The following is a 10,972-nucleotide window of genomic DNA, read 5'->3' as shown; positions in this document are numbered from 1 at the left end:
AGGCTAGAACTTGGGGTGCCCTTGAGAAGACTCTCTGTGAAGAGTATTTGGTACTTTTTTTGGATATGGAGAGAGTAATATAAAGTACTGAGTTGATGTACTTTTCTTCGCCTGTATTTCTTTACCTCGTCCATAAAATTGGATAGTTGCTCAGTTTGTATTGGTATGAGAAACAAGGCAGTAAGAAGTTAGTCCTTCTTGACATTTAGTTCTCTGCTGATACTCATGTGGAAGCAGCAGCATCATACTGAGAAGAAAGGTAGTTCAAGTGTTCCAGGTTTTGGCCAGAAGCATGCCAGACTGTGATGGAGTTGAGAACAGAATGGGGAAGGACCTGCAGCATGGAACCGACTAAGGAGGAGACAGAAGACAAACCTTATTTTCTCCAAATATGCTAACGTGAGGAGATCTCAAAAGAAGGTAGAAAAATCTGCTAAATATTTGGATTATACCTAGATTATGATAATCATACTTAACATTTACTGAGTATATACTATATGTTTGGGCACTTTTAAGGTCCCTTACCTACATTAAACTCATTGGAATTGTATTAATGCCATACTGAACAACTGCTTGTTGGTCCTTTGGGCCTAGCTGACTTCTACCCTCTGGAGGACTGTCTGTGTCTGGATATGTGGGGATCTTGGGGATATTAGGAAAGAGTAGAGAATAGGGAGAGATAAGAGCAAGTATACTATGATACAAAGAAAAAATTACCATTGGTATAAATGAGTAGGAACAAGGAATAAATCAGAACCATAAGGATATGAGTGAATGAATGAATGAAAAGGAATACTTATGAAATAAATGCATTAAATCCACAAAATATCCTTCCTTACACTCATTACATATGGCACTGGGGTGAGCAGAGGTGAAAACATAAGTTTGACTTATGGAGATACTGGCTTGGATCTTTTGGAAAGCAGTCCCGTTAAAGATCTGAAATGACAAAACTCAGAGGTACTTTCCTGGTTCTTACAATAGCCAGATAAGACACATTTATTGCTCCTACAGGAAAGACAACATTTTGTAAATTCCAAAGACCTTCACTCCTCTCCCAAACCAAGGATAAGTCATCTTTCCTGTCCTTTTAAGGTCGGTGTTGAGGAATTGTAGGTTCTCAGTGGTCAACAGACAGGAATAGGTTTGGGGCTTCTGCTTTACAGTAACGGAGAGACCTAATTTGATACTCTGTGTCCAGTGTCCTCAGGTGAATCCCTCTGCCACAATACCAAAACCCTGTCACCTGATCTTATCATGACATTTTCATTTTCAGGAAAGGAAGTTTTCCCCTTTAGGAAGCATTGTTAAAGCTGGGATTCCTCTGGGTTCAGACCTGAGTTCACTTCTCTTCTTGGATCTTCCTCAGGCATCTCTCCATCTCCTCTGGCTTCAACAACCATGCATTTTTATGGTGACTCTTAAGTCCATAACTCTGGTCTTGGTCTATGATTATAATCTATAATCAATTTTAAGTTAAAAATATAAAACTATTATCAACATTGATGTCCAAATAGAATTATGTAATGATTAGGTGGTAAAATACTTTTGGATTATAAGAAAGAATAAACTGTTCTTGATATCTGCACATTCTCCTACATTCTAAATAGGTGGGGGGTACTGAGATAAGTGATAGACATCAAGTGTCAGGAGTGAGAGTCCAAGAAGAACTCTGGGTAGAGTTTGGAGGGCCGGGACAGGTGTTTCTCTGTATTCTGTGGAGCATATGGGAAGATAACTGTGATTATGGCTCATTGCTGGCCCTCAGCCCATGTGTTAGATAGAGAAACCTATCACCCTCCCTTCCTTCACACTTCCATAAATGAAATAAATCATTTACTAATTGCCTCAGCTGCTAATGACATGTGTCTGACTGCAGTAGCTTAAACTTATGAGGGTTTGTTTTTCTCTAACATAAAAGGCATCTAGAAGTAGGCAGTCCAAGGCTGATATGGCAGTGTGAGTCATCAAGAACTCAGACTCTCTCTCTTCCTTCTTATGTCTTAGTCGTGGCTACATTCTTGCGGATGCATCATGGGTTCCATATGGCTGCTAGAGCTCCCGTGTCCACATTCCAAGCAGCAAGAAGACACAGGACAAAGAAAGGAAGAGGGTGCTTTACCTATCTAATGAGTGACTTCCACTGACATCTTACTGGCCGTGCCTACTTACAAGGGAGATGGGGCAACTTGGTATTTAGCTTCAGAACATTACCATCTTGGAAAAAAAATCAGGATTTTGTTACTTTCAAGGAGGAGATGGCTATCGGGTAGGCAATCAGCAATCTCTACCAAAGAACAGAGTTGGTTCCACTTGCCAGGAGGGAACAGTTAAGAACTGAGCACTTTCCACCCCATTTTTGCTCTCTTGCTTGCTGTACTCTATGAGAGGAAGACAGATTAATCTGACAGATAAGACCGGAAAAGAGACAAGTTGGTCATTGATGAAGCTGTACCCAGTTTCTCTTGATCACTGACCTGTTTGTACTGAATTAAGACAAAGTCTTGACAAGAACAAGCCAGATCTGCGCTATTTCATTTTCAAGTCCTCCTCCTGTTCTTTGCTGGGTGAAGTTAGAGTCCAGGTTTTGGGAGGGAAGTTTGAGTCCTGACATATTTCCCTAATCAGCTTTGCTATTAATAAAGGTGTAATGGTATTGTGATGCTTTTTTGGCTCCTTGCACTTTCTCACCAGTTAGATCTCACAGGGGAGGGGGAGTGAGTGATTAATATATCTAAATCTCCCACATGATGGTTATCTTCGCACTTTTAGCATAAGATACTTCTGGTAACCAAAGGTCTCATTTTCTTATGCTTCGAGATGCTCCCCCCTTGATCTCTGGTGGGTTATTGGAAACTGTAGGGGAAGAACAAAATTCTCTCTATCTACCTTAGATTACTTGATGGGCCCTAAAAATTGGAATGACAAAAGACAGACTAACAAGAGAAAAACAAACAGAAGTATGTTAACACGTGCATCCTGCATTCCTAAGGGAGTACTCAGTGATGAGTAACTCCAAAGGGTGGTTACAACTTGGGCTTAAGCAAAGGAAAGCAAAGGCTTAACAAAGGAAAAATAATTTGTAGAAAAGTGGCAAGATAAAAAAAAAAAGTCCTTTGAACTTCTAGGGTTGGCAAACTATGGAAAGGTAAATATATGAGGGGAAACTAATGGAAGATAAGGGCTAGTAAGGTTTGTTATGTAATTCTGCTGGTGAAGTCTCTGGGCTAAATGTCTACAGTTTCATCCAGAAGGAGGTAGGGAGGGGAGGGGGAACAACTTTATAAATGTATATCTTGCTTTTAGGTAAATAGGGGTAAGGCACAGAGTTTTTCTTGTATCTACTTTTTCTTAAAATTGCCTTCAGCTCAAAATAATCCTTATGCCAAAGTGGCATATTTTGGAGTAGCATATTCTGCTACCCTTCAAAACCATACCAAGAACAAAGTTCCTAAGAATATACAAAATGCAACTCAAATAGGGTCACAGAGAGAGGGACTCACTGAAAGCTAACAGAGAAATCTGACAAGGAAAATTAGGCTAAGGAATCCATAATATCACAGAAAAGTAAGAAGGCTTGCTTATCTTATAGGATTTGCCCAACCATTGATGGGTTCAACAGATATTCCCTAAATTCTTAGTAAGTTACAGGTGAAGAGTTCAAGATGTCATTTTATGGGATCATTAGACTTGAAACTGTCTTTTGTTTCCATTAACATGCACAACCACATGCCTTAATTGATAACTAAACTGAGGTGGGATTAATTGATACAGCTTTCTGAAATTGAGAATCCTAAATTAGAACATTTTCCTAATTAGAACAACTTGACATCTCCTTGGAAGTGGGACAAGAGTATCTACAAGCTGACAAAGAAAAAGAAAAAGAGTAAGTATCTTCAACAGTGTAAAGTCAACATTAAGGAAGGATTTATTATTGGCTAAAACTGGATGGTAGAGAAGAGGGAGGAGAGGGGATAGGAAGAGGAAATTGTATCATTAAATCATAGCAGGGAACTAATATAGTAAGAGTTTTATATAAAGTTTTAATTATAAAGCATGTACCAATATAAAAAAGAAATCTTTTTAAGTATCAGAATTTCACAAACATGAAGAGAAAGGAAAGCAAACCATCTAGTGAATGATTAAAATATTGTAAATATAAGATAAAAACCATAAAAATATTATGATAGAATTAAAGCAAATATATAATATATAAATAAATGTAAATGTCTTAACCTCTCTATTAATTGAAAAAGACTCAGGCTGGGGCACTTGGGTGGCTCAGTCGGTTAAGTGTCCAATTCTTGATTTCGGCTCAAGTTGTGATCTCACAGTTTGTGGGATTGAGCCCCATGTCAGGCTCCACATTGACAGCATGGAACCTGCTTGGGATTCTCTCCTTTTCTCTCTGCCCCTCCCTTGCTTGCACTTTTTGTCTCTCTCTCAAAATAAACATTAAAAAAAAAAAAAAGAAAAAGACTCAGGCTGAATCATAAAGCAAACCACAAGTCCATGTTGCATACAAAAAGCACATCTGAACCAAATGATTCAAAAAGGTTGAAAATAAAATGGTGGCTGCCAAAGATGTACCAAGTAAATGCAAACAAATAAACAAATAAACAATATGGGTATCAGCTAGAATGGAAATCAGGCCAAAAACTGTTAAGTAAGAATACTTTATAATGTTATAGAGTAAAATTAACAATGTGTATGTAATGGTTGTTACCTTCCATTCAACAAATAGTAAAATATCAGGAGCTATAAGAAGAAAAAACATATTGTGGAAGGAAACTTTAAATTACCTTTGTCAGTCTATGGCAAAACAAGTTTACAGGAAAAGAGAAAGAGAAAAGATAGAAAATCTTATGTCTAGGGGCGCCTGGGTGGCTTGGTCGGTTAAGCGTCCGACTTCAGCTCAGGTCGTGATCTCACGGCCGGTGAGTTCGAGCCCCGCGTCGGGCTCTGTGCTGACAGCTCAGAGTCTGGAGCCTGTTTCAGATTCTGTGTCTCCCTCTGTCTCTGCCCCTCCCCTGTTCATGCTCTGTCTCTCTCTGTCTCAAAAATAAATAAACGTTGAAAAAAAAATTAAAAAAAAAGAAAGAAAATCTTACGTCTAAATAAGATAATCAGTTAGATAAATTTAATTTATATATACATCATTTCAATGATATATATAAATTTAATGTGTGTGTGTGTGTGTGTGTGTGTGTATGCAGTTTTGTGTCCTAGAAATTAGAAATACAGCCTACTGTGAAAAGGGCAAGACAGTCACATAAATTGAATGGATATTAGGTCACAAAAGCAAACCTCAATAAATTTCATATATTGGATATAGTACAGATAATGTTTTCTGATCACTGTGCAATAAAACCAAACTTAATTACATAACCAGAACACAAAAGTCCTCTATAAGCTGGCTATTAAAAACTCTCTTAAAGCTACTTGCAGGTGAAATAAACATGCAAAATTATAAACTTTCCAGAAGAGGAATATAAAAACTCAACATTTTACAACTTATGGGATATGTGTACAGCTAAAGCAGAAAAATAGCTCATAACCTTAAATACTGTATCAATAAACAGAACAATGAAAATAAATGAATTAAGCCTTAACGTGCCAGGAAAACAAGCATAATAAAATTAGATAAAATATAGGGTAGCAATTAATATAGTTAAAATCAGTAATTATTGAATTAGAAAACACAATAGCAGAATGAATAAAAAATAGTGGATTCTTTGCAAAACTGATACAACAGATCAACTTCTATCTGTTCTAATTCAGAAAAAAAGGGAGGGAGAACAAATACAAAAGTTAGGAAAGAAGGGGAGATAGAAATAGAGGAAATAACCTTCCCCACCAAATAAACTACTTTGTTTCAGCTCTATTCAAATGAATTAAGAAGCCTGGATGAACTAGACCATTTTTGAGGAAAATCTAATTTAATAAGACTAATGTTGAAACGTTATAGACAGTCTAGAGTCCAATTCCATAGGATAAATACAGAAGGTTGTCAAAGAGTTACAAAAATTCCCAAACCCAAATGGTTTCACAGAAGAATTCGTCTTAAGAACAAATACTTCCTGTACTATTTAAACAGATCCTCAGCCTAGAAAAAGAAGAAAAGCTCCAAAATTATTTTTATGTGATAAGCATAACATTGATGCCAAAATCTGGCAAGATAGCATACAAAAAAGGAAACTACAGACCAACCTTACTTATGAATATCAATTAAAAAATCCTAAACAAAATTTTAGATACTTTAGCAGCAGAAAAAACAAACAAACAAAACCATCATTAACTCATCTAAGTAGGATTTAGTCCACGACTGCATGGATGGTTCAACATTAGGAAATCGAATGTAATTTATTTATTAATTGAGTGGGGAGAAAAATCATATGATCATCTCCACAGTGAAAATTCATCATACAATCTTGATTAAATTCACCTTATAAAATAGGACTTGATAGAGCCAATTTGAAGTTTGGATCTCTTTCTCTCTCTCTTCTAAGCTAGAACTAAACCCCTATTCGTTTTTTTTAAGCAAGGGGTTTGCCAGTGTTTTTTTTTTTTTTTAAGTTTATTTTCAGAGAGCATGTGCATGCTTGTGCATGTACGTGTACACACACACACACACACACACACACACACACACACACACACACACGAGTGAGCGGGGGCGGGGCAGAGAGAGAGAGGGAGAGAGAGACTCCCAAGCAGGCTCCGTGCTGTCAGTGCAGAGCCCGACATGGGGCTCCATCTCACAAACAGTGAGATCATGACCTGAGCCAAAACCAAGAGTGGGATGCTTAACTGGCTGAGACATCCAGGCACCTGTCCATTTGCTTTTATTTCTAGCAACATATAATGTTTATCAAACTGCCTGCCCTCTTTGGACAAAATTCACAGAGACATTACATTTGTCAAATTTCTTTCCTGGCCCTGAGTAACTCATGCTATATTAGGGAAAATGTGATATTTTCGTTGTCCTGTTCATTTTTATATATAGTTCCTTTTATATTCTAGCTATCTAAGTTTTGGACAAAAATTCTGGGACCTATAATTGTAAGAGCAAAAAACAAAGCATATTGTCTTTAGTTAAGGACCAAGGGCTGTCTATAGCATGAAATTTCTTTGTTTTCTTAACTGTGCAAATATAGCTCCCTAGCACATACAAAGATCCTTTTTTCCTCTTCCATAAAGGAAACAGATGTGGCAGAGGAACTTCCTAGGAATGACTGAATACCTTTCTACGCAACTCCCATTTGTCCTTAGCCTCTTAGAAGGTAGAAATAATGTGTATTCCCTTGACTATCATCTTTTACAGAGGAATAAGCTGTTTCAGAGTTAAAGAAATCTCCTGAACATCACCAGAATGTGGCAGATCTTATTTTTTTAAGTTGAGGTGTAACTGACATATATTATATTATTTTCAGGTGTACACCATGATTCAGTATCTGTGTATGTTACGAAATGACCACCACAATAAGTCTAGTTAACAGCTGTCACCATATATAGTTACAGAATTTTTTTCTTATAATAAGAACTTTTAAGATTAACTCTCTCAGCAAGTTTAAAATATGCAATACCCTATTATTAACTACAGTCACCATGCTGTACATTATATCCTCATGGCTTATCTATTTTGTAACTGGAAGTTTGTACCTTTCAACTCCTTTACTCATATTGCCCAACTTCCTCTCACTTCTGGCTACCACTAATATGTTCTCTGTCTGTATCTGTGAATATTTTTTTAAGATATCACATATAAGTGTGATTATATGGTATTTGTCTCTCTCTCTTTGACTTATTTCACTTTATATAATGCCCTCAGGATCTATCTATGTTGTTATCAATGGCAAGATTTCATTCTTTTTTATGGCTGAATAATATTCCAAGGTAGATATACGTGTGTGTGCGTATGTATATATACATATATATGTGTGTATATATATCCATGTAAAATATGGTATATATCATGTTATATGATATATATATTCCGTATATTTATTCCATGGTGTGTGTATATATATAAAACCATGTAAGATATGTTAAAAATACATACAATGTCACATTTTTTAAATTCATTCATCTGTTGATGGACATATAGTTTCCATATCTTGGCTATTGTAAACAATACTGCAATGAACATTCAAGTTCATATATCTTTTCAAGTAAGTGTTTCTGTTTTCTTTGAATAAATATCCAGAAGTACAATTCCTGGATCTTATGGTAGTTCTATTCGTAATTTTTTGAGGAACCTCCATGCTGTTTTCCACAGTGGCTGCATCAATTTGCATTCCCACCAACAATGCACAAGGGTTCCCTCTTCTCCATATCCTTGCCAACACTTGCTATCTTGTCTTTTTGATAATAGCCATCCTAACAGGTGTGAGGTGATATTTCACCACGGTTTTGATTTGCATCTCCCTCATGATTAGTGATGTTAGGCATCTTTTCATATGCCAGTTGGCCATCTGTATGTCTTCTTTGGTAAATGTCTATTCAGTCAGATCCTCTGCCCCCTTTTTGTCTGATTTTTTGTTTTGTTTTGTTTTTTGCTACTGAGTTGTAGGCTTCTTTTTTGTTTTGTTTTGTTTTAGAGAGAGAGAGGGTGTGCTGCTGGGGGGGGAGGGGCAGAGGGAGAGAGAGAGAATCTTAAGCAGACTCCATGCTTAGCATGGAGCCCAATATGGGTCTTGATCCCACAACCCCAGAATCATGACCTAAGCCAAAATCAAGAATTAGATGCTCAACAAACTGAGCCACCTAGGCACCCCAAGTTCTTTATATATTTTGGATATTAATCCCTTATCAGATAGATGATTTGCAAATATTTTCTCCCACTCAGTAGGCTGTCCTTTCATTTTGTTGATCATTTTCTTTGCTGGGCAGAAGTTTTTAAGTTTGATGTAGTCCCACTTGTTTATTTTTGCTTTTGTTGCTTTGCTTTTGCTGTCAAGCCCCCAAAATTGTCACCAAGACTGATGTCAAGGAGCTTACTGACCACGTTTTTCTCTAGGAGTTTATGATTTCAAACCTTCCGTGCATTTTGAGTTAATTTGTGTGCATGGTAGAACACGGTGGTTCAGTTGCATTCTTTTCCATGTTGTTGTCCAGTTTTCCCAACACCAATTATTGAAGAGACTGTCCTTTGCCCATTGTACATTATTGGCTTCTTTGTTGTAATTAATTGAGCATATGTGCATGGGCTTACTTCTGGGCTCTCTATTCTGTTCCACTGATCACTGTGTCTGTTTTTAACCTAATATCCTACTAGTTCCATTACTATAGCTTTGTAATACTATTTAAATTCACAGAACATGATGTCTCTGGCTTATTAATCTTTCTTGAGATTGCCTTGGCTACTTGGGATCTTTTGCGGTTCCATACAAATTTTAGAATGTTTGTTCTGAATCTGTGAAAAACGCCATTCAAATTTTGACAGGAAATGCATTAAATATTTAGATATATTTGGGAATTATGAGCATTTTGACTATATTAATTCTTCCATTACATGAGCATGGAATATCTTTCTATTTATTTGTGTCTTCTTCAATTTCTTTCATCAATGTCTTACAGTTTTCAGTGTCTTTTACCTCCTGGTTAAATTTATTTCTAGGTCTTTCATTCTTTTTTGATGCAATTGCAAATGGCATTGTTTTCTTAATTTCTCTTTCTGATACTTAGTTATTAGTGTATAGAAACACAACTTATTTCTGTATATTGACTTTGTATCCTACAACTTTACTGAACTCATTTATTAATGCTTACAGGGTGTGTGTGTGTGTGTGTGTGTGTGTGTGTGTGTGTGTGTGGAGTGTTTAGGCTTTTCTATGTATAGTATTATATCATCAGCAAATAGTGACAGTTTGACTTCTTCCTTTCTGTTTTTTATTCAAAAATTTTTAACGTTTATTTATTTTTGAGAGAGAGAGAGAGAGAGAGAGAGAGAGAGAAAGAGAGAGATGGCTCAAGCAGAGGAGGGGCAGAGAGACAGGGAGACACAGAATCTGAAGCCGGCTCCAGGCTCTAAGCTGTCAGCAGAGTCAGATGTGGGGCTCGAACTCATGGATGGCAAGATCATGACCTGAGCTGAAGTCAGATTCTTAACCAACTGAGCCACCCAGGCACCCCTTACTTCTTCCTTTCTAATTTGAATGTATTTTATTTCTTTTTCTTTCCTGATTGATTTGGCTAGGACTTCCAATTTTATGTGAATAAAAGTGGTCAGTGTGGGAATCCTGTCTTCTTTGTGATCTTAGAGGAAAAGCTTTCAGCTTTTCACCGTTGAGTATGATGTTAGCTGTGGGTGTGTTATCTATGGACTTTATTATTTTGAGGTACATTCCCTCTCTATCTACCACGTTGAAAGTTTTAATCATAAATGGATGTTGTATTTTGCCAAATGCTTTTTCTGCATCTATGGAGGTAATCATGATTTTTGGCAGATCCTATTTTTAAACCCTACTTTATCTGGCTCTAACGCCAGTGTTTTTTTGCACTAATACACATTGCTTTCTAGGAAGAAATGGAAAGAAATAGGAATATGAAATATATATATAGAAACATGAGAGGAGAAGAGAAAGTGACAATCTGGAGAAATGGTTGCAAATTAACATGGAAGAGAGGGTAGACACTTATCCTGTAAGTGAGATACAGTCTGTGTTGGTTTAGATTCAAAAATGGTCACTCGCACATATCCTTAAAAAGTTTGTCTCCAGAACCAGATGAAGAAAGCAGTTACAATGGAACATTTAACCTTGGTTCATTTTCAACAACTCTCACAAGATTAGGGGTAGATCAACTTCAGTCTGGGAATATGTCAGAATTTTCGGGGACATTGTGTTTGGCTAAAAAAAAAGATTTATTGCCATATAATTTTGTATACTAAAATTAAAATAAGGACAAATAACTTTGTAATGCAATTTAGTGATATAAAATATTCTGGTGCGATTACACAAAATATAGAATT

This window comes from Panthera leo, chromosome D1, assembly GCF_018350215.1.
Source record: "Panthera leo isolate Ple1 chromosome D1, P.leo_Ple1_pat1.1, whole genome shotgun sequence".
Taxonomy (NCBI): domain Eukaryota; kingdom Metazoa; phylum Chordata; class Mammalia; order Carnivora; family Felidae; genus Panthera; species Panthera leo.
The sequence above is the reverse complement of the archived record's forward strand: the minus strand, read 5'-3'. Positions refer to the sequence as shown.